A 20,538-nucleotide genomic window follows, 5' to 3' on the forward strand; every position below is an offset into this window, starting at 1 on the left:
TAGGAGAGAGTCAAGGCCATAGGGGTTCCCTAGGGCCATTACTCAGAAATGGCTCTATTCTCTGACATCTCTGAATGCATACCAGTGTTTAAATGTGTGTGTTTACAGAGGCAAGATACACACGTGGATCTTTTTTTGGGGGGGGGGCAAGGTATCATAGTTATCTTAGGCTGGTCTTGAACCTACATGTACCCAGCATTGTACTTGAACACTTAACCTTCCTGACTCTACCTCCTAAGGACTTAGGAGCTCAAAGCATGCCATCACACCACGCCATCTTTGTCATTTATGTGTACTCTCTTACATCCTCCTTTTAATAAAATTACATCTTAATTCATTTAATGTACCAAGAGATAGAAATATCAGATCTACTTACCATTCATAAGTGGAAGCTTTGAAATATAACAAACCATGCCACACCATCTACCATAGTAGTCAGAATCCCGACTCTGACTCTAGACCCTGTTTTTTCTCTAAAGAAAGTGGTGGACTGACAAAGTGGCTCAGTAGATAAAAGTGCTTGCTTCCAAGTCTGAGTTCAATCCCCAAGTCTCATGTAATGGAAGGAGAAATCACAGTTCCCACCCGCAGGTCCCACAATGAGGCTGTTATAGTTTGGATGTGAGATGTCCCCCCAGAAGCTCATGTGCTCAGAATTTGGGTACCCAGATGCTCAAGAGATTTTAAGAAGTCATGGATCCTTTTGGGCACAGGGCTTTGTTGACAGATGCAGGGTCAGAAGGGACAAGATAACAGAACTCTAGGCAGGTCCTACTTGCTCTTGACCTCCCTGTTTCCCAGCCAGTCTCAGAGGTAAGCAAGCTGATGCATGCTCCTGCTGCCACCAAAGGGAGCTACTCCTACCACCATGAATGGCCACTAAGCTGTCCCTGCCATGAACAGTGAGCAAAATAAACCCTCCTTTGCTCAAGCTGCTTCTGTTAGGTATTTTGTTCAAAACATGAGATGTGTAACCGGGCAACATTCTCCTTCCTTAACAGGCTCTGCCCCGCCCCCTGCTTCCTGTCTCCTAATTCCCAATGCTCTTTGATATTTTCATCCAGTATGGCATGACTTTATATCAATATAAGCAAACATTTCCTCCATTTTCCCATATCCAGATCCAGCATCACCCCCCTCCACAGCTCTTCCAGAAATCCACATTTATGCTGAGCAGACAGCGGTTCCCTCTTCTGACCACTGAACCTTCACCAAACCTCACACACTCTCTGTCTGTTGTGGTCACTATCAAGACCTCCTTCAAGTCTGGAAAGTCCCCCGTGAGTAAGATGGACGGGCCTAATGCTTACTCCTGGCATGCCAGGAAATCCGTGTATTACTTTATTCATTCATAGTTTCAGCCTTATAGGTTAGGTCTTCTTAGCTACATTACAGAATCTCATAAACCAATGTGAAACTCTTTGAAATGCAGCACAGAGATAACTGGGCTAAAATCTCTATGTTTTCCCAAAATGCCTACTATGGTACCTTGCACATTGTTAGTGCTGATTTCTCTAAGTGCTTATTTCTCTAAGTGCTTGTGTCTCATTTCATTTCTGATACTATAACAAAATACCACAGACTAGGTAAATTTTAAACAATGGTAGTGTATTTAGAATAAGAAGTCCAAAGGCTTGACAATAACATCTGGCAGGAGCTCTCATGTTGAGTTATCCCATGGTAGAACATGGAAGGCAAATAAGATGAAGGTGGAAAATCTTAGTACCTCAGTCAAGGCATTAGCCTACTCATAGCTAACTATCTCCTAATGTCATCTTTGTGTCAACTAAATTTCAATATTCATGTTGAAGGGAACATTCATATCATAACAGCAATAACCTCCAATCTTGATTCAGGACCAAAAATGTGCCACCAAATTGCCAGGCCAGAGCCCAGAGCTGAGCCCATTCATCTCATGTGTAACTCTAAATATCAGCTTGATTCCTTTTACTGACTTCTGCTCATCCCAATCTGCTCCATCCCTCAGATTGACCCCATCCTTCCCACCCAGAAATAAGCTTTGGATTTGAACCTCCTCCATCAGCATTCAGCAGAAGTGACTCCTCCAGGTGCCTGATGTTCAGGAAGTAGCTCTAAACAGAAGAGTAGCATACAATTGTCTCTAGAAGATAGAACCCCCCAGAAGTCAAAATCCCATGGGGGAATTCTTTACCATGTGCCTCCAGAGAAGCTTGCAAACATGGTCCTGGCCATTACTAAATGTCAGCAGAATCATCCTGGATCACAGTTCTTCCATCCTCTGGAAGGAATTTCAGAGGACCAGGAGTCATCTCACTGTGATCACGGACCTACTTCAGATGTCATGAGTGACATCCCCTGGGGATGGCTTGACAATGGCTAAGAGCACTCGACAAGGCATCCATTTGTTTTGGGGTGAAATCTCCACTTTATTCAGAGTGGAGTCTAAGCCCTTGGACATCAGGGATAAGAGATGTATCCATTTTCCACATCCAGGGCTTACATGGGGTGAACAGGATCAGACATGGAGACAGAGCTCAGTCTTTGCTGAGCCACTGCTCGTTATGAAATCTCAAGCAGCAGTTTTACTTTCTAAGGTTTGCTTCATGAATACCCCTCCCCTCAGTCTGTCAGGAGTCTCCCTTCTTCTTTTCAGCAATGAATATTTTCTCTCCTGCACACTAAATTATGTGATCCCCTTATAATGATTAAGATGAAGGATGCTATAATCAGGCAGAGTTGGATAACAGCCGCAATTCTACCATCTTCTCGCTCTGTGGCAATAGTAAGTGTCTCATTGGGTTGATAGGAAAATTAAGCAGATATAAGCAGTTAACATAGAGTGGGTATTAAATTACCTCCAAATTCTTCCAGTATGTTTGCCAAGGCACCTTGTACGGCATTGGAGCTAATTTCTCTAAGTTCTTGTGTCTCAAGTCCTTTCCTGGTGGTATAATAAAATACCAGAGACTAGGTAAATTATGAACAATGGAAGGGTATTTACCTCATGACTCTGGAGAGTAGGGGATCCAAAGACATGGGCCTATCATCTAACAAGTTACTCACTGGGAATAAATTTACACACATCTAAGGTGGGATCTCTGGAAGGTACCAAGTTGAGAAAGAAGATGGGGAATGTAGTTACCTAGATGGAAAAAACCTGGAAGGGGTTCAGAGAATGATGCTGCAGCCATGTGATCAAAATATATGATGACAAAGGAGAAGAAATGGAAAGGATACAGCTAAAAATAGTGTTTTCTTAGAACAGAAATAGAAAATGGATAATAGATGGGAAAGCTCACAGTATGGACTCCGGAGACTGTAGTTCTACACTCACGCCTGCTAGGAACTGCCTCTGTGACTTGCAGTCTTCTGGCTGCTACCCATCTGTCCCACCTGTGTTCACATAGAGTATGGGTTTCTGTCCAACAAGCCTTGGCTCTCGCATCCTTGCAGAAGGCATTGGGCGTTCTGAGTAGACTCCAAATCCATTGGAATCCACTCCCGATCCACTCCCTGGGAAACAATGACAACAGCAAGAGAAGCAGAGTCATGAGGAGAGGCCTTCAGAACAGCATTCATCTTGTAGACGGATCATGACTCTAGGGTTCTCCTCGCTGAACACGGTGTTTAAAGGTTTAAAAAAATAAAGAGTGATTGGTTGTAATAGTTGAGAACACCTGGCTTCCATCAGATGTAGGAAAATAAAAGTAAGAATTATTTAAAGTGGTTGAGGAGTATGCATTATACATAGTGACACTTGTGTTTTAAGTCAAGTATATGTTAACTATTCTTAGGTTAGAGTGAAGATCAAGTAACTGAGATGCTGTGGCAGTCTGACATGCAGAATTATATTCAGGTACAGATCATAGCTTTCTATCCACTTCAGAATCAGCAAAGGAGATATGTAAAGACTATGTCAGAAAGAATCAGGATGTTCCATTTACTTTGGTTCTGGATTGGTCTATGGCTCCAGAGATGTAGAAGGCACATGCACACTAAGCTTAGCGTCACATACATAGCAAATGCTTCAGGTTCTGAGAGCCATGCCATCTCTGTCATAAATACTGAGCTTTGCTGTTAAGGAGTGCAAGGAGCCACAAATAAACAGGCCTGGCTGTGTTCCAGTACAATTTTATTTATAATCCCAGGCAGCTGTCAACCTCACCATAATTTGCTCACACCTGTTTCATGTGTGATGCCTCTGACTATCAGCAAATAGGTCCTCATCACTGTCCTCAAAGATATCTAATTCTGTTGCTAACTCCTTCCTACTGGGGGAGGCTATGAAGATGGTAGATATATGTTCATACAGGTGATAGAATCCTGTACTCCTGAAAATGCATCTTCAGATGACAATGCTATCAGTTGCTGAACTTGGTGAGCAGAGCGTGAGGACAGATTCATAGAATTTTAGACTCTTAGATTGTCAGGCACTGAAGAGATATTTGCCAAAGTGGAAAGAACTTTTGACTTCCTCTAATTAGAAAAGTTTAACACAATCAGCTCTCCATCTAGAAAGATAATTGGGGGTACCAGTGAAGGGTTGGAAAAGTCAACTGGGCAGGAGGCACTGACCACCATGTCATAGCTAACTGTAATGTGTACTGTGCTTTTCATTTAATAAGTACTTTGTTAGCTTCCTTGTCAGAAGATGTGAACAGCTTTTCTTAAAAGTTCCATATCAGTGGAGAAATCCAGTGATTATTATAGGTCACCAGCACCTTGGTGGAAATTTAATGAGAAGCATAAACAGAGACAGGATACTTGTAACATAGTTTAGAGCCCCAAACAGAAGGCCCAGTGAGGCTTTATTGTTGATCCAAGAATTATGGAAGAATGCAGGATTATCTTAATAAAGATGTTGTCACATTTTGACCAACCCAGGAGATAGTGGGCAGCAAAATAATGCACAGAGGGCTGGCTCTCAAACTCTCAACCAGGTGCCAAGGCACAATGTGTCTGCATTATACTGAATGGAGATCAGACATAATTAGCACTAAAATCCCCTTATTTTGTTTTATTTTTTCATCTTTTTTCACTCTTTGAAAATGTCATGTCTATACATTAATTGTATATGTCCCTAAAACCCTATAACTCCCAGATATCCTCCTAATACTATACCTTCCTTCAACTTTCATGACTTCATGTTTCCTCCATTGCCTGCTTTTTTTATATGACACATTGGGTCCCATCAGTGTTGCCTACTAGACTGCTGATTTGACCTTGGGCATGTAGCTAGAGCCTCAATGAGTCCATGAGTGCACTAGCCATGCCACGTTCAGAGCATTCCACAGCTCTTGTCTCCATGGGATGTCTGGCATTGGGATGTCTCCTCCCCCTTTCCCTGATGCTCACTGAGTCATGGGCAAGCGGTACACTGATAGCCCATTTAGGGCTAATCAAAGCTCCTTTAAAATATGATTTTTCTAGCTTTTGGAATCTTCTATGCCACAATTTGGTGGAGCACTGTTTTGTTTTGTTTTGTTTTTTAATATCCTTTTTATTGCTAGCCTTTGTCAACAACAGCACACATCACTTGTCTGCTGTCTTTGTTCCTTGCGTGCTATGTATAGAGCCCAATAGAAACCTCAGCAAGACTGTGGCGGTCAGTGTCTGAGTTCATTCTTCAGCTGCACACATGCCTGTGACTTTCGATAAAGGATGGTCACATTATATCAGACCACAAAAGCCAAATGAAGAACCACTTTACAGCAATAGCCCACGAATATGAGTTTGTGAGTCCTGGATCATTCTAGAGTGCCTCCCCCCCATTTTGACATTTTCTTTGTCTCAATTGAGTTAGATCTTACTACGTAGACCTGGTTTTGCTCTTTAGTTGTTGTTGTTGTTGAGAAAGAAAGAGAGAGAGAAAATTCACGTGTGTGGGTAGATATATGCATATGTGCAGGTACATGTGTAGTCACATGCATGTGGAGTTCAATGGACAACCTTCTAATTCCTAAAGCATTGTCTACCATTTTTTAGATAAGGTCTCTGTGGTGCTTTGAATGAAATGGTCCACACTGGCTCATAGGGAGTGATATTATTTGAAAGGCTTAGGACATATGACCTTGTTGGATTGGTGTGGCCTTGATGGAGGAAATGTATCATTGGAGGTGGGTTTTGAAGTTGAAGCTCAAGCCTGACTCAGTGGCTCTCTCTGCCTTCCTGCTGCCTGCCAATCCAGGCATAGAACTCTCAGCTCCTTCTCCCATGCAGTGCACACTGGGTGTGAACTGATATGCTTCCCACCATAACAATAATGGACTAAACTTCTGAACCTATAAGGCAGCCCCAGTTAAAAGTTTTTCTCTATAAAAGCTGCCATGGTCATGATATCTCTTCATAGAAATAGAAATTCTAAGACAATCTCTCATTGGCCTAGAGATCACTGTTTGATCTCTGCTGGCTAGCCAGTGAGCCCCAGGCTTCCACCTATCCTTGTCTGGGCAGTGCTGGGATTACAAGCATTGGCTATCTTCATATGGGTCCTGGTGGTTAAACTCAGTTCCTCATTCTTGTAAGGCAAGTGTGTCCTGACTGAGTCATCTCCAGGGCACCCACGCACATGTTTTACAATCCTTGACTGTGAAGCATATTCCTGAGATGGAGCCTCACATTTAGAGTTCACAAAGTGAATGGCATTTTCTGACAAGTAGTATGAGATCCACAGATGCCCGCAGCCAATGCACAACATTAACTAGAGGCAGACTTGGAACCAGATTAAGCTACATCCATAGCCTATATATCCACAAATCTTTCTAATTACAATTTGTCATGCAAAACTGGTACTTCGGGATCATGGGTGGCTGTTGTTGGTTATGTATTCAATCTGTGTGCAATTATTACTAGAAACAGTATCCTGGGGCTGAGAAATGACCCAGTGGTTAATGGCTTTGCCTCTCTACCAAAGGACCTGTGTTCAGTCCCCAACTCCCATGTCAGGTGGCTCATCAATGCTCCTGCCTCCGTCTCCAGCTCCAGGAGATTCTGATACCCTCTTCCAGCCTCAGCAGGCTCTTGCACATATGCAACACACATAGATACATACATATATACATAAAAATAAAGAAACCTCTACTAAGAAGGCAGAATCCTTATAAGTTAAGCTGGTTGTATATGTTTATGCTGGGAAACTAACATGTGGTTAATAAGAGAATGTTAGTTAGTACAGGACTCTGAGATTATCTCCATGCAGGTCTAACATATTTATTACTAGACAAGAAAGGAGCTGGGCAGTGGTGGCATGTGCCTTAAATCCCAGCACTTGGGAGGCAGAGGCTGGCAGATTTCTGAGTTCGAGGCCAACCTGGTCTACAGAGTGAGTTCCAGGAGGGCTACACAGAGAAACCCTGTCTCGAAAAAAAAAATAGATAAGGAAGGGGACTACAACTGCCCATCACTGCACAGCCCTGAGATAACTCTGCCCACATTTTGGCATATATCACTTTAGACCTGACATTTATATGTTGTTTTCATTGTTTTATAAGACAGATCATGGTTTGGATGATGGGTGATCTGAAGTGTCAACTCAATGAGATTTAAAATCACTATGGCAACAAGCCTCTGGCATGTTCATGAGGTTTCTAAACTAGGACCTTGGAGAAAAAAAAAAAACACCCTAAATATGGGCGGCACCATTCCATGGGCTGGGGTCCTCACTGAATAAGAAGTAACAAGTGAGCTGAGCACTTGCATTCATGACTCTCTGCCTCTTGACTGAAGGCACAGTGTGACCAGTCACCTCAAGTTCCTGCCCTGTACCTCCAGCCTTGGCAGATTATAGGCTCAAACTCTGTGTCAAAGTAAACTCATCATTCTTTAAGTTGCCTTTGTTGGGTAGTTTGTTATATCAAGAAGGGTAATTAATTCAATCCTGTGTCTCATTTTCTAATATCTAATATCCACTGCATACCTCAGAGATTGGATTACGGTAACATATCCAATCCAGACACACCCACAAAAGCAAAAATAACTGTGTGGTGGTCATGGATAGAATATATTAAAATGTATGAAAGAACATATTGTTCTTGGATATTTGGAAAATCTGTGTATTTGTAAAGCAATAGTGAGAAAATAATATATCATCTCAAAGCTCCACAGGGTGACATTTAGACTGAAGAAGACCCAAGGATCTCTAATTCAGGGCTTGCCTTTTTAGCATGAAGACTGAAGTTAAAGTCCCCAGAACCCATGTAAAATGTTGGGTGAGCATGGTGCCTCCTGTCATTTCCACCTGAGGAAGTAGCAACATAGACTTCTCAGAATAAGCTAGCTAGCAAAAATTGCCATATCCATGTGCTCTGGGTTTAACTAAGAGGCCCTGCCTCAATGAATAAGGTTAAGGATTGATCCAAGATAAACCTTCCCCACCCCACCCCCCCACACACATGCAAACAGGTACACACACATATAAGATGGGATACATATCAATAAATTGTTTCCATTTAAAACCATGTTGCCACCTGGTTCCCTTGGTCAGGCTGGGTCATGAGGCAGGACATATCAATGGCCCTGCTCAACTTTTAGCAGCAGGTGCACCCAGTGGTTTGATATATGAGCGATTAGGCTCCCTGAGTTGATTTTCTGATTTGAAGTTCAGCACCACCAAATACAGAAACATTATTACTTGTGGGTCCTTGAGACTTCCCTGCCACCTCCAGGAGCAAGCAGAAGTGAGATTTTTTTCCAAAGATAGCAGTCACTATTGAGATTTCATTAGGAAAAAAAAAATGAAGCCATCCATTCAAGCAACAGCAACAGAAGGACTGGCTTAGAACCACAACAGAAGCAGATTAGAGCCAAGAAGTGACGCTCTTGGACTTAGGTCAAGGTGAACTGGGCTTGCTGTGGACTAGAAATCCAAAGTTACCAAGAACTCAGGGCAACAATATTCAGTGGACAGAGAATGGCAAAGAATGGACTCAGGTGTTCACAGAAGAAAATAAATAAATCTAACCCCCTCTTTAGGTAATTTCCAGGAAAAAAATTGCTTGGTAAATCATTCCCTGAATGGAGGATGATCTAGGTGATCTATAAATTCCTAAAACATTAGTTGTTCCTTCCACAGCTGTGGTATTTATGATGTAGGGAATGCTTTGCAAGGTCACGCTAGTATGCTTTTTTTAACCTGACCTCAGTGGCTTTCTGCAGAACTGAGAGTCTGCTCTCTGCCTATGTTTTGATTTCCCAACTCTTAAGTAGGAAGCTGGAGATATGGCTCAGTTGGTGGAGTGCTTGCCTACTTAGTGTGAGGACCTCCAGCACCCAATAAGCAACACATGATGGTGCATGCTTTTATCCCCTGCACTGGCAAAGTAGAGGTGGGGAGGGTCAGGAGTTCAAGGTCATCCTCAGCTAAAAGATGTAAATAATCCCCTGTAAGATTCCAGAAAATGATGGGCCGGTACTTGTGATTTCCATCCTTGATAGGTGGGGAGAGTAGGAGGATCAGTTAAAAGTCACCTTTGGTTTCATAGTTAATCCCAAGTCAGCTTGAACAACATAAGACCCTTTCTCAAAAACTAAAACAAAAACAGAAATAAAAACAAAAACAAAATAAAAACAATTATTATAAACAATTAAATAAAAAAATGTAGTTTCTGTGTTTACAGAAACTAAAAATTATCCCCGAAGCCCAGTGCCTTTACATTGTTACAAAATCTGTCTTTAGGCTGAAAAGTTTACCTTAGTAGATAAAATGAATACTGTACATTGAAGTCTGCTCATACAAGAGGGTTGTAGGGGTACACTGGGGATCCACTCAGAAAGAGTCATCTGGAGTACTTAAGAAGGATGCATTGCTGGGTCCTTTCCCCAGAGGCTGTGCATCCTAGGCACAGGGTTGTATCAGTCACTTTCCCTGTTCCTAGGACAAAAAATAATCCCAGCAAAGGCAACTTTAAAAGGGAAGGATTTGTTTAGCTATTAGTTGAGGGATTCAGCCCATCATGATGAGGAAGGTATGGTGGTAGTAGGCTGAGAAAGCTGGTCCACATCTACAATCCATCCACAATCAGGAAACAGAGAGCAATGGATGCTGATGCTCAGCTCACCTTGCCTTTCAATCAATCCAGGATCTTAGCCAATAGGATGGTGGCACCCACATTAAGGGTGAACCTACCTTAACTAATTCAATGTAGAACCTCCTCACAGACAAACAGGCTCAGAGGTCTCTTTCCATGCTGATTTTATATCTCATCAAGTTGATGAGCAAGATTAACCATCTCAGCCAGGCAGTGGTGGCATGCGCCTTTAATCCCAGCACTTGTAAGGCAGAGGCAGGTGGATTTCTGCGTTCGAGGCCAACCTGGTCTACAGAGTGAGTTCCAGGACAGCCAGGGCTACACAGAGAAACCTTGTCTCAAAAAAAAAAAAAAAAAAAAAAAAAAAAAAAAAAAAAAAAAAAACCCTAACAAACAAACAAAAAAAAAGATTAACTATCTCTAGGGTAGAACACAGGACTTTTCACCTCCCTCTTAGCAACTCTCAAGTGATGTTGCTATGACTACTTTAGAAACCACCATGGTCCAGAAAACCTCTGCTTCACATTGTGCAAGTGTGTTATTTTTATAGTACTTTTGATAATTGTTCCAGAACAGTGTATGTGTTTAGTGTGTTTCATTTCAGTCCTAAGCCGTTCATAGAGTTGGACAAATGGGAGACACAACATTGACCCTTTCAACCCCTACTCTTTTGTAGCCTTGAGAATCTTGCCCTACAAGTGTGTGTGTCAATTTCACTTGTCCGTGTATAGCTTCTGGTCTCATTAGAGATGTGTAAGGATGTTATCAGAATGAGCTAATATCATATCAGCCACTAGAAGTAGATTGGGTCTTTTTATAGTCTCTTTTTTTCTCTCTCTCACTAATGAAGTCTAGTTTCCTAAGGGGCTATTCCTTTTCTTCTACCACCTGATGTCCTTAGTGCTCCCTCAGTGTGATCACTCTTGCTGTTGATGCTTTGACAATGACCTTTCCCTGTGTTCTTTAAGACCCTGGGCTGGCTGGAGCTTCAATTAGTGGAAGAGAAGAGATACCTGTGCAAACTCACCCAGATGCCTGCTGTGACATCTGACATGGGTTGTCTGAGCTGTTAGAAGAAATCTGAGAATATGGTTTCTCCCCGCAGCACTCTCTACATTATCCAGAGCCTATTGCCACCAGGAACCACCCTTACCTTTTGTAGATTACAGCGATGTTTCATAGAGCTATACTTCCTCTGTGTCACCTGCCTCCTATGCCATAGCTCCTGGCCCATCTTGCTTCATTGTATCCCCTGTAATCTGATTTTTGAATGTTCTTTAAGACATGGCTGATCCCCATCATGCCTGGTGTCATCTTCCCTCAGTCATCATGCATTTGAGTCTGTTTCTTCTTTGAGAGTCAGAGAGCTGCAGACATCCTGATTCCTTCAGGCCACAAGGCTAACATCCCCTCACTGGCCTTCTCAGGAGTCACTTGGGAATTGTGCTCAGCATTTGGGGAATGAGGGAGATTTTCTTTCTACTGTCTCTCTGTGAGATATCTCAAACTAGTCTTCTGTGTTCCAGGACCATATTCATTCTGTGTGATTTGAAAGAAAGAAAGAAAGAAAGAAAGAAAGAAAGAAAGAAAGAAAGAAAGAGAGAGAGAGAGAGAGAGAGAGAGAGAGAGAGAAAGAAAGAAAAGAAAGAAAGAAAGAAAAGAAAAAGAAAAAGAAATTTGAGTTTATGACTAGCATTGCATAGACAGAGGAGAAGAGAGACAGAAACCAACAGACAGACAGAAGACACACAGACAGAGACAGAGACTTTATATTAAAAATTGAGGTTTCCAAGCTGGGGAGATGGCTAAGTTGACCAAGTACCCACCTTTCAAGCATCAGGACTCAAGTTTGGTCTCCAGACCCCTTGTAACAAGCTGGACACACTTGAAATTTCAGTACTGTGGAGGCAGAGCTCACATGTACGCCAGCTCACTGGCCAGCCCGTCTAGCCCCAGGTCCCAGTGAGAGACCTTTTTCCTTTTTCAAAAACTAAGAAGGACATTACATGATGAGTGACATTTGAGGTTAACCTCTGACCTCTAAACACACATATGCACACACAAACACCCCTAACATAAACACACACACACACACACAAACACACACACACACACACACACACATTTAGGCTTTCTAGCTTCATCTTCATAAGAAAACAAAGTCAAAAGAAGTGTCAGCACTGGCTCCTGTCGTCAAAGGCCATGCTGAAGACAGGCAGGGCCAGTGTGTGCACCTTCACAGAAGGCTGACATCCTGCACTGACAATGCGGTGACCAGTGGGACTCACTCACATCACCTGCTGGCCTCTATACATGCTGGAAGAACACTTGTTATCCTTAACAGTTCCAAAATCTATAAATTTGGAGCCAAAGAATTGCCTTAGAGCAATGACTACTTTCTATCTGTCTGTCTGCCTACCTGTCTGTCTGTCTTTCTACCTTCCTTCTTTTTTAAAAAAAATTATTTTATTTATTTTTTATGTATATAAGTACACTGTAGCTGTCTTCAGACACACCAGAAGAGGGCATTGCATCCCATTACAGATGGTTGTGAGCCACCTTGTGGTTGCTGGGAATTGAACTCAGGACCTCTGGAAGAGCAGTCAGATCTCTTAACCTCTGAGCCACCTCTCCAGTCCCATTCTTTCCTTATTTTGAAACTGAGAATTTCATGCATACATATGATGTGTTTTGATCAAATTCAGCCTCAATTCCCTCACCCCCAGACCCTCTCCCATGTCCCCATCACTTTTCCCTCCCAATTCTATGTGCTCTATTTTTAAAATCCACTGGGTCTTCTTAGTACTGCTGTATGCAGATGGGTATAGGGGCATCTACATTGAGCATGGGTACCCTCTAAGGGACCTGAAAAAAAAAAAAAAAAACAACCTAACTCTCCTGCCCCTGACAGCTGTCTATTGCCAGTAGCTGTTCAGCTAAAAGTGGGACTCATGAGCTCCACCCCTGTCCATGCTTGGATTTAGGTTGGCCCAATCTTATGCAGGTTTTGTGTATGCAGTTGCAGCCATGGTAAGTTCATTTGTGCAATAGCCCTGCCACGTTCAAAAACTACTACTTCAAGGGTCGGTGCCCACTTCCTCTGGCTCTTAGGATCTTTCTATTCTCATTTCTGTGATGACCCCAAGCCTTTGGGAAGGAAGAGTGGGATATTGATGTCCCATTTAGAGCTAAGCACTCCATGGTCCCTTATTATCCACATACTGACTAGATGTGGCGCTTTATTAATCCTCATCCTCTGTAAAATGTGCTAATCTATGGTATGAAGATAAGAACTTAGAGGACAACTTAAACACTGTACATTTTAGGAGAATAATAGTATTACCTTCTCCCTTGTGGCCTAGTCAGCCACAGGGTTTTGGCCTGGTCAATGGTACCAGGGATGAGTGGAGTGGTTAGATACTCCCATAATATCTGTGCCATGGCTGCACCAGTGGACGTGTCTTGCCAGGACAGCTGTTACTATAGCTCTCAGGGTTCACATTTGGGTAAGACAGATGATGGCTTCTCTCCCAGCAGGTTGCCTAGAGCCTTCTAGAACTATGAAAACTAACCAGTAAAGATGAAGCCTCTAGATTAAGACCAGCCAGAATTTTTTTTTCATTTCCTGTGAAATAGTATGTTGTATCTTCAACTGGGTCTTGCCACCGAGTTCTGGAGGATGATCAAAAGCAGTAGCCACAGCCTGTTATATTTGGGAGTCTATGGGAACACACTGATATTTCAAAAACTAGTAACCCATACCTGAAAGGGAATTTTTCTGTGGTGTCTGGGAGAGGTGTCGTTCCCTTCATAGGGTAACTCTATTAAACATCTTTTACCTGTGTACACATAGAGGTAGGTATCTTAAAGAGCTTCTACAGGAGTATGTCTCCATAAGGCTTTCTCCCTGGGTCTCAGTGATAGTTACCGCTCCCCATCCCCCTCCTCTATCCTGCCCTCCCTCCCTTATGGCATATCCCTCAGCCTGTTCCTTTTACCCTCCCTTTCCTCTCTTCCATATATGTTTTGCCCTGTGTTCCTTGAAATCCACCCATCTCAATGGCCCCTGCAAGTCTCCATGCCAGCATAAACACATGTTACCTAAAGAATCTAAATTAGCATCCACGTATGAGAGGAAAACATGTGTCAACCTGACACTGGGTGACCTTTCTCAGAAAGATTGTCTCTATCTTCATCCATTTACCCTAGAAATTCACTTTCCCTTGAGGCTGGATACTATTCCACTGTGTACAGGTACCATATTTTCATTAGCCACTTCTCAGTTGAGGGATATGTATCTAGGCTGTTTCTACTTCCTGACTATTGTGAATAGAGCATCAGTGAACATGGATGAGAAAGTATCTCTGTAGCAGGACAGATCCTTTAGAAATAGCCCAACTGGATCATATGCTAGGCTTATTTCTAGCTTTCTCTCACAGGCATTCCAAACACTACTGGGGTGACTGGGGATGTAGGTTCACGGTAGACCACTTAGCACATGCGAAGGCCCCGAGTTCTAGATCAAGCACTGCAAGGAAACAAAAGAAAAGCCCTTTAACAGATAGTAGTATACACAGAAATCACCAGCAGCTTCAACACGCCCTCATACCGAGACCAATCCCAGTGCCAACCTAAGGAAGGCTGTCTAGGGCCCACTGGTGTTTCTTTCTTAATTCCTTAGGTTGTCTGTACAGGTATGTTTAGAACTGGGACCTTAACAAAAACTCCTCAGATCTTCTTGTGCCTACAGACCATGTGGGGATCTTCATGAGGTGCAGATTCTGATTTAGTGGGTGAGCAATGGGGTTTCTTACCTATCTCGTGCTATTGCTCTCACAGTTTGCATAGCAAAGTCAGAGAGCTTCTGGCCATGTCTGATTCATTATCTTCAAGGACTGTGGGAAGAATGCTTCCCTTGATGAATATATAAGCTTAGAAGGAATTAGTCACGTTTGTAATTTACTTGTGTAGGGGTGGAGGGAAAGTGGTCTCACCTGCCTGTGGGGTTTCCAGTTCAACCTCACATGTTCTACCTATAAGTGTCAGGCACTACCCACCTAGTCTTTGGAGACAGGGTGTCTCACTAGCCTGGACCTTGACAACTAGGCTACTCAGTCTGCCCAGTGAGCTCCGGGCAATATGGCCCGTCTCTGCTTCCACAGAGCTAGGATCACAAGGACATGCCACCATACCTGGCTTTTTTTTTTTTTTTAATATGATGGTTGGGGATTGAGTTCAGATCCCACTGCTTGTATGATAAGCACTGCTGATTGATCTGTCTCTCCAGTCCTAGTATTTACTTTAAAAAACACAAATGAAATCAATGATATTTCTATAAGAAAGTAGTAACCCCACCCTCATGTACTCAGTTTCCCACGAAACATCACAGCCGTTAGAAAGGATTGGGTGGCCCAGTCACCGGAGCCAGCCCTGCCTGCAGTTTCTTGAACTAAGTGCTTCTGCCCACCCAGAGCAACTGATTCTAAGGCCTGGCTCTAGCAATGGCCTTCGCAAATCTGCGCAAAGTACTCATCAGTGACAGCCTGGACCCATGCGGCCGGAAAATCCTGCAAGATGGAGGGCTGCAGGTGGTGGAGAAGCAGAACTTGAGCAAGGAGGAGCTGATAGCTGAACTCCAGGACTGTGAAGGCCTTATTGTCCGGTCGGCTACTAAGGTCACTGCTGATGTCATCAACGCAGCAGAGAAGCTCCAAGTGGTGGGTAGGGCTGGTACAGGCGTGGACAATGTGGATCTGGAGGCTGCCACGAGGAAGGGCATCCTCGTCATGAACACCCCCAACGGAAACAGCCTCAGTGCTGCGGAACTCACCTGTGGGATGATCATGTGCCTGGCCAGGCAGATTCCCCAGGCGACAGCTTCGATGAAAGATGGCAAATGGGACCGGAAGAAGTTCATGGGGACTGAACTGAATGGGAAGACACTGGGAATTCTTGGCCTAGGCAGAATCGGAAGAGAGGTGGCCACCCGAATGCAGTCTTTTGGAATGAAGACTATAGGCTATGACCCCATCATTTCTCCTGAAGTCGCGGCCTCCTTTGGTGTTCAGCAACTGCCACCGGAGGAGATCTGGCCTCTCTGTGATTTCATAACTGTCCATACCCCACTCCTGCCCTCCACCACAGGCTTGCTGAATGACAGCACCTTTGCCCAATGCAAGAAAGGCGTGCGAGTGGTGAACTGTGCTCGAGGAGGCATTGTGGATGAAGGTGCCCTGCTTCGAGCCCTGCAGTCTGGTCAGTGTGCTGGGGCTGCACTGGATGTGTTTACAGAAGAGCCACCACGAGACCGGGCCTTAGTGGACCACGAGAATGTCATCAGTTGTCCCCACCTGGGTGCCAGCACCAAGGAGGCCCAGAGCCGCTGTGGGGAGGAAATCGCAGTCCAATTTGTGGACATGGTGAAGGGGAAATCTGTAACAGGGGTCGTAAATGCTCAGGCCCTTACCAGTGCCTTCTCTCCACACACCAAACCTTGGATTGGTCTGGCAGAAGCATTGGGCACGCTGATGCATGCCTGGGCTGGCTCCCCGAAAGGGACCATCCAGGTTGTTACACAAGGAACATCTCTGAAGAATGCCGGGACCTGCCTGAGCCCTGCAGTCATTGTCGGCCTTCTGAGAGAAGCATCGAAGCAGGCAGACGTGAACTTGGTGAACGCTAAGCTACTGGTGAAAGAGGCTGGCCTCAATGTCACCACATCCCACAGCCCTGGGGTCCCAGGGGAGCAGGGCAGTGGGGAATGCCTCCTGACTGTGGCCCTGGCAGGTGCTCCTTACCAAGCTGTGGGCTTGGTCCAGGGCACCACACCAATGCTGCAGGTGCTCAACGGAGCTGTCTTTAGGCCAGAGGTGCCACTACGCAGGGGCCAACCGCTGCTCATGTTCCGGGCCCAGCCCTCCGACCCTGTAATGCTGCCCACTATGATTGGCCTCCTGGCAGAGGCGGGTGTACAGCTGCTGTCCTACCAAACCTCCAAGGTATCTGATGGAGAGACCTGGCACGTCATGGGCCTCTCCTCCCTGCTGCCCAGCCTGGAAGCATGGAAGCAGCATGTATCCGAGGCTTTCCAGTTCTGCTTCTGACCCTGGAGCTCAGCGGTCCCAGCGCCTCAGGTTCTTCTGAAGAACCCACTCCCCCCACCCCCGCTCACTGTGACCTATAGGGAGAGGGGATAGCAGAACCAGGGCATCTGCCTGAACTAATATCTAGTAAAGAATCTTAACTCCAAAAAAAAAAAAAGAAAGGATTGGGTCTCGGGTTAACAGAGCACCATTTCACCTGGTGGTACCCAAGGGACTCTCCCTTTGTGTGTTGTGGTAGGTAGACTGTGGATTGGAAAGTAGATCTTTATGCATCCTCCTCCAGCCATGGCTTAAGGTCACATAACTATGAAATAGAGCAGCCCATACACTGGGAGAAACAGCTCCATCTGTCTATATAAGTGGTGGGCAACCCGGAGAGAGCTGTTGTTTGCTTCCATCCTAAGTCATGATGCAGCCTCTTTGCAGGTGGAATGAAGGAGCCAGCCAGGCCTAACTACCCAGTTATATGAGTGAACTGAGGCGGCAACTCTCTCAATGATTTTTTAATTTGAGGCCTGAAGTTGGAGAGACAATGAAGAAACATTTCCTGGGCTGGAAATTTCCCTTCAGGCTGGCCATTTCTCTGAGCTAAAAGGCTGACTATGGCGAGCTCCTTCTCCCAGGTTCCCGTTTCTTAAAGGGATAGAGAGAGTGGAGGGATCCCCAAGAGTCTGGTTTATGTCCATTCCTAGGCTGTGTGTTCATGGATTCTGATCTGGAGTGGGGCCTGGGGAGTAGCAATCAGGAACAACATAATCACTCAGGTGATTCTGATGCCACTGTAAAGAGGTGAGCTATGCAGTTAAATGCCCTTGTCTATCTTGCTCATTTCCTTAGGAAGCAAATGCTGCAGCCTAAGAACTGGCTAAAGCAGGAATCTACACCAGATTTCTGAAAAGTTTCTAAGGAGACACTCATGCGTTTCATTGTAAATGAGGTCACCGAGGTTGTGACACCCAGGAATTTTTCCCTTAATGGTGGTGTATCTGTTTCTCACCACAGAGTAGCAACAAATGTTTTTCTTCAGTTTTATTTCATTTTCACTTATGTGTATGAGAGAGAGGGGGGAGGAAGGGAGAACATGTATATAGTAATGCACACATGAGTGCTTGAGTGTAGGTGTCCTGGAGAGCAGAGGCATCAGATTCCCTGGAACTGGAGTTAAAGGTGGTGGTGAGGAGCCACTTGACTTAGGTGTTTGAAATTGAACTTGGATCCTCTACAAGAGCACTAGGTGCTCTTGACTCCAGAGCCACCTCACCACCCCCATGCATCCATCTCACTGTGTATAATGTGGAAAGGTGTAGAATAGGGGCAACATTTCCCATTTTGTAACCATTGAGGGGGATCTCCCTATAACTGTGACAAGCAACTTGAAAAACCAAAGCAATGGTGGGTGGGCAAGGATCTCAGAACTTTCATTCAGGAGGATGAGGCAGGAAGACCCGTTCTTCCAGGGTCAAACATTGATGTTCTGCCTCAGAAATAAGTAAACAAACACAATTACAAAATAAGGAAACATTGAATAAATGCTTGAATTATCACAAAATCTTCCCATTCTGCTGCCCCGATCTGGGTTCTCAAAAGCCAAGGAATATCCCTGATGAGTGTCATTAAACATACATAGCCAAGTTATGGCTTACTCAGGAAAGTGCTTGCCAGGCAAGAAGTACCTGTCACCTAAGCATGAGCACCTGAGTCCAATTCCCAGCACCCATGCAAAATCCATGTGAGACAGAGAATGTATATGGTCCTTGCTCTGGGTAGGTAAAGACAAGGGCAGTCTCTGGACCTCATTTGCCAGAAAACCTTGCTAAATCAGTGAGATCCAGAATAGTGAGAGACAATAACTCAAAAATAAATGAATGAATGAATGAATGAATGAATGAAAAGATAGGCAGTGCCCGAGGAACTACTCCCAAGGATAACCTCTGGTTTGCTTGTACCCATGCCCACCCGTGCAGTAATAGCCCTGTCACATGCCCCATAAGAAAATTCTATGACAGAAGAGAAATCTGAGACTCACCAGTTTTGAAAATTTGTACCACTAATGTGACAGTTACACACCACTGTATAATCTGTACATTATGTATTATCATTTTTAATGTTTACAGTTTGAAGATGGCAGTGCTGTTGCTCTCTGGAAATTACTGTGCTTTATTGTTATCGTGCTCTTCCCTATAGCCCGCAGGACTCACCCCATATCATAGTTCTTTTCTCTGGACACTGACTATTACAATGCCAGGGCCAGGCAGGCGCTGCTGGACACGAGCCTGTTGCCATGGGAAGCTCAGGGCAGAAAGGAGTTGATTGGTCTCAGTATGAAGGTAAGCTTAGAAATTGGCAGGCTAGAATGTCAGCCAGCCTGGTGGACCGCTAAAGGAAACTTGGGTGTATGAATCTTTCACGCAAGACACAAACTGAATGTTAAAATGGGCACTATGATGCTGACGTTTAAATGTTGCCATTTAAAGCAGCAAGCACAGCCATTAACTTACACACTCCAGAGTGAGAGCACACTCATTATTCTGTCTCTCACATCAACCAAAAGACTGTTGTGCCCTCGGTGGCCCAGCATTTCAGATGGATAGACCACAAGGCTTAAAATCCTCTATGATTAAACATGGTGACATCATTCACATGTGACCCCAGACTGAGCTGTTCTTGTTCACTGAAGAGTGTGGGAACCAACTTATAGAATTTCAACTATTTACCATCTGGTACCCAAGAGAGGATTACTGAGTGTAACACATATAGTTCCTTGAAAGGCCCTTCTTTGCTACAGTCCAGTAAATCCACACATGTGGCTCCCAGCTTTTACACCAGTACTCCAGCAAAAGCAAAATCTCAGCATCCTCTGGTAACTTTGTGGTCTTTTGGGAATGTACAATAGGGCCAAAGGCTTGAGTTGACCTCCCAGCACTCCAAAGCCGAGACTCTCATTTTTTTTTCTTAGCAGCTCAAACACCCTCAGCTCCTAGGCTACTACTATCTAGGAAGCAGGAAGACATGGGCAACTACCATGTGTGACTAGAATTACCATCATCAAATAGTGAGACAAAATTTACTTCCTTGATCTTGTGTGTGTGTGTGTGTGAGAGAGAGAGAGAGAGAGAGATAGAGAGAGAGAGAGAGAGAGGGAGAAGGAGAGAGAGAGAGACTAGAATTGCCATCATCAAATAGTGAGACAAAATTTACTTCCTTGATCTCTAGTGTGTGTATGTGTGTGTGTGATTAGAATTACCATCATCAAACAATGAGACAAAATTTACTTCCTTGTCTCTCTTGTGTGCGTGTCTGTGTTTTTATGTGTCTGTGTGTGTGAGAAAGAGAGAGAGAGACTAGAATTTTGCCATCATCAAAAAGTGAGACAAAATTTTCTTCCTTAATCTCGTGTGTGTGTGTGTGTGTGTGTGTGTGTGTGTGTG

The 20,538-nt window shown here is 44.2% G+C and overlaps 1 protein-coding gene and 1 pseudogene across 4 annotated transcripts in view; both read left to right on the forward strand.

The window, feature by feature from the left end:
- The window catches only part of Gria1 (glutamate ionotropic receptor AMPA type subunit 1), a 319,984-nt gene that overhangs the window by 57,902 nt on the left and 241,544 nt on the right, over positions 1-20,538 (forward strand). The gene's annotated exons all lie outside the window — the stretch shown is intronic.
- LOC116078449 lies at positions 15,422-17,250 on the forward strand (annotated as a pseudogene). Its single transcript, XR_004113550.1, has one exon. The product of XR_004113550.1 is annotated as a D-3-phosphoglycerate dehydrogenase pseudogene (transcript).

This window comes from Mastomys coucha, unplaced genomic scaffold (genome assembly GCF_008632895.1).
Source record: "Mastomys coucha isolate ucsf_1 unplaced genomic scaffold, UCSF_Mcou_1 pScaffold5, whole genome shotgun sequence".
In the NCBI taxonomy this organism is placed as follows: Eukaryota; Metazoa; Chordata; class Mammalia; order Rodentia; family Muridae; genus Mastomys; species Mastomys coucha.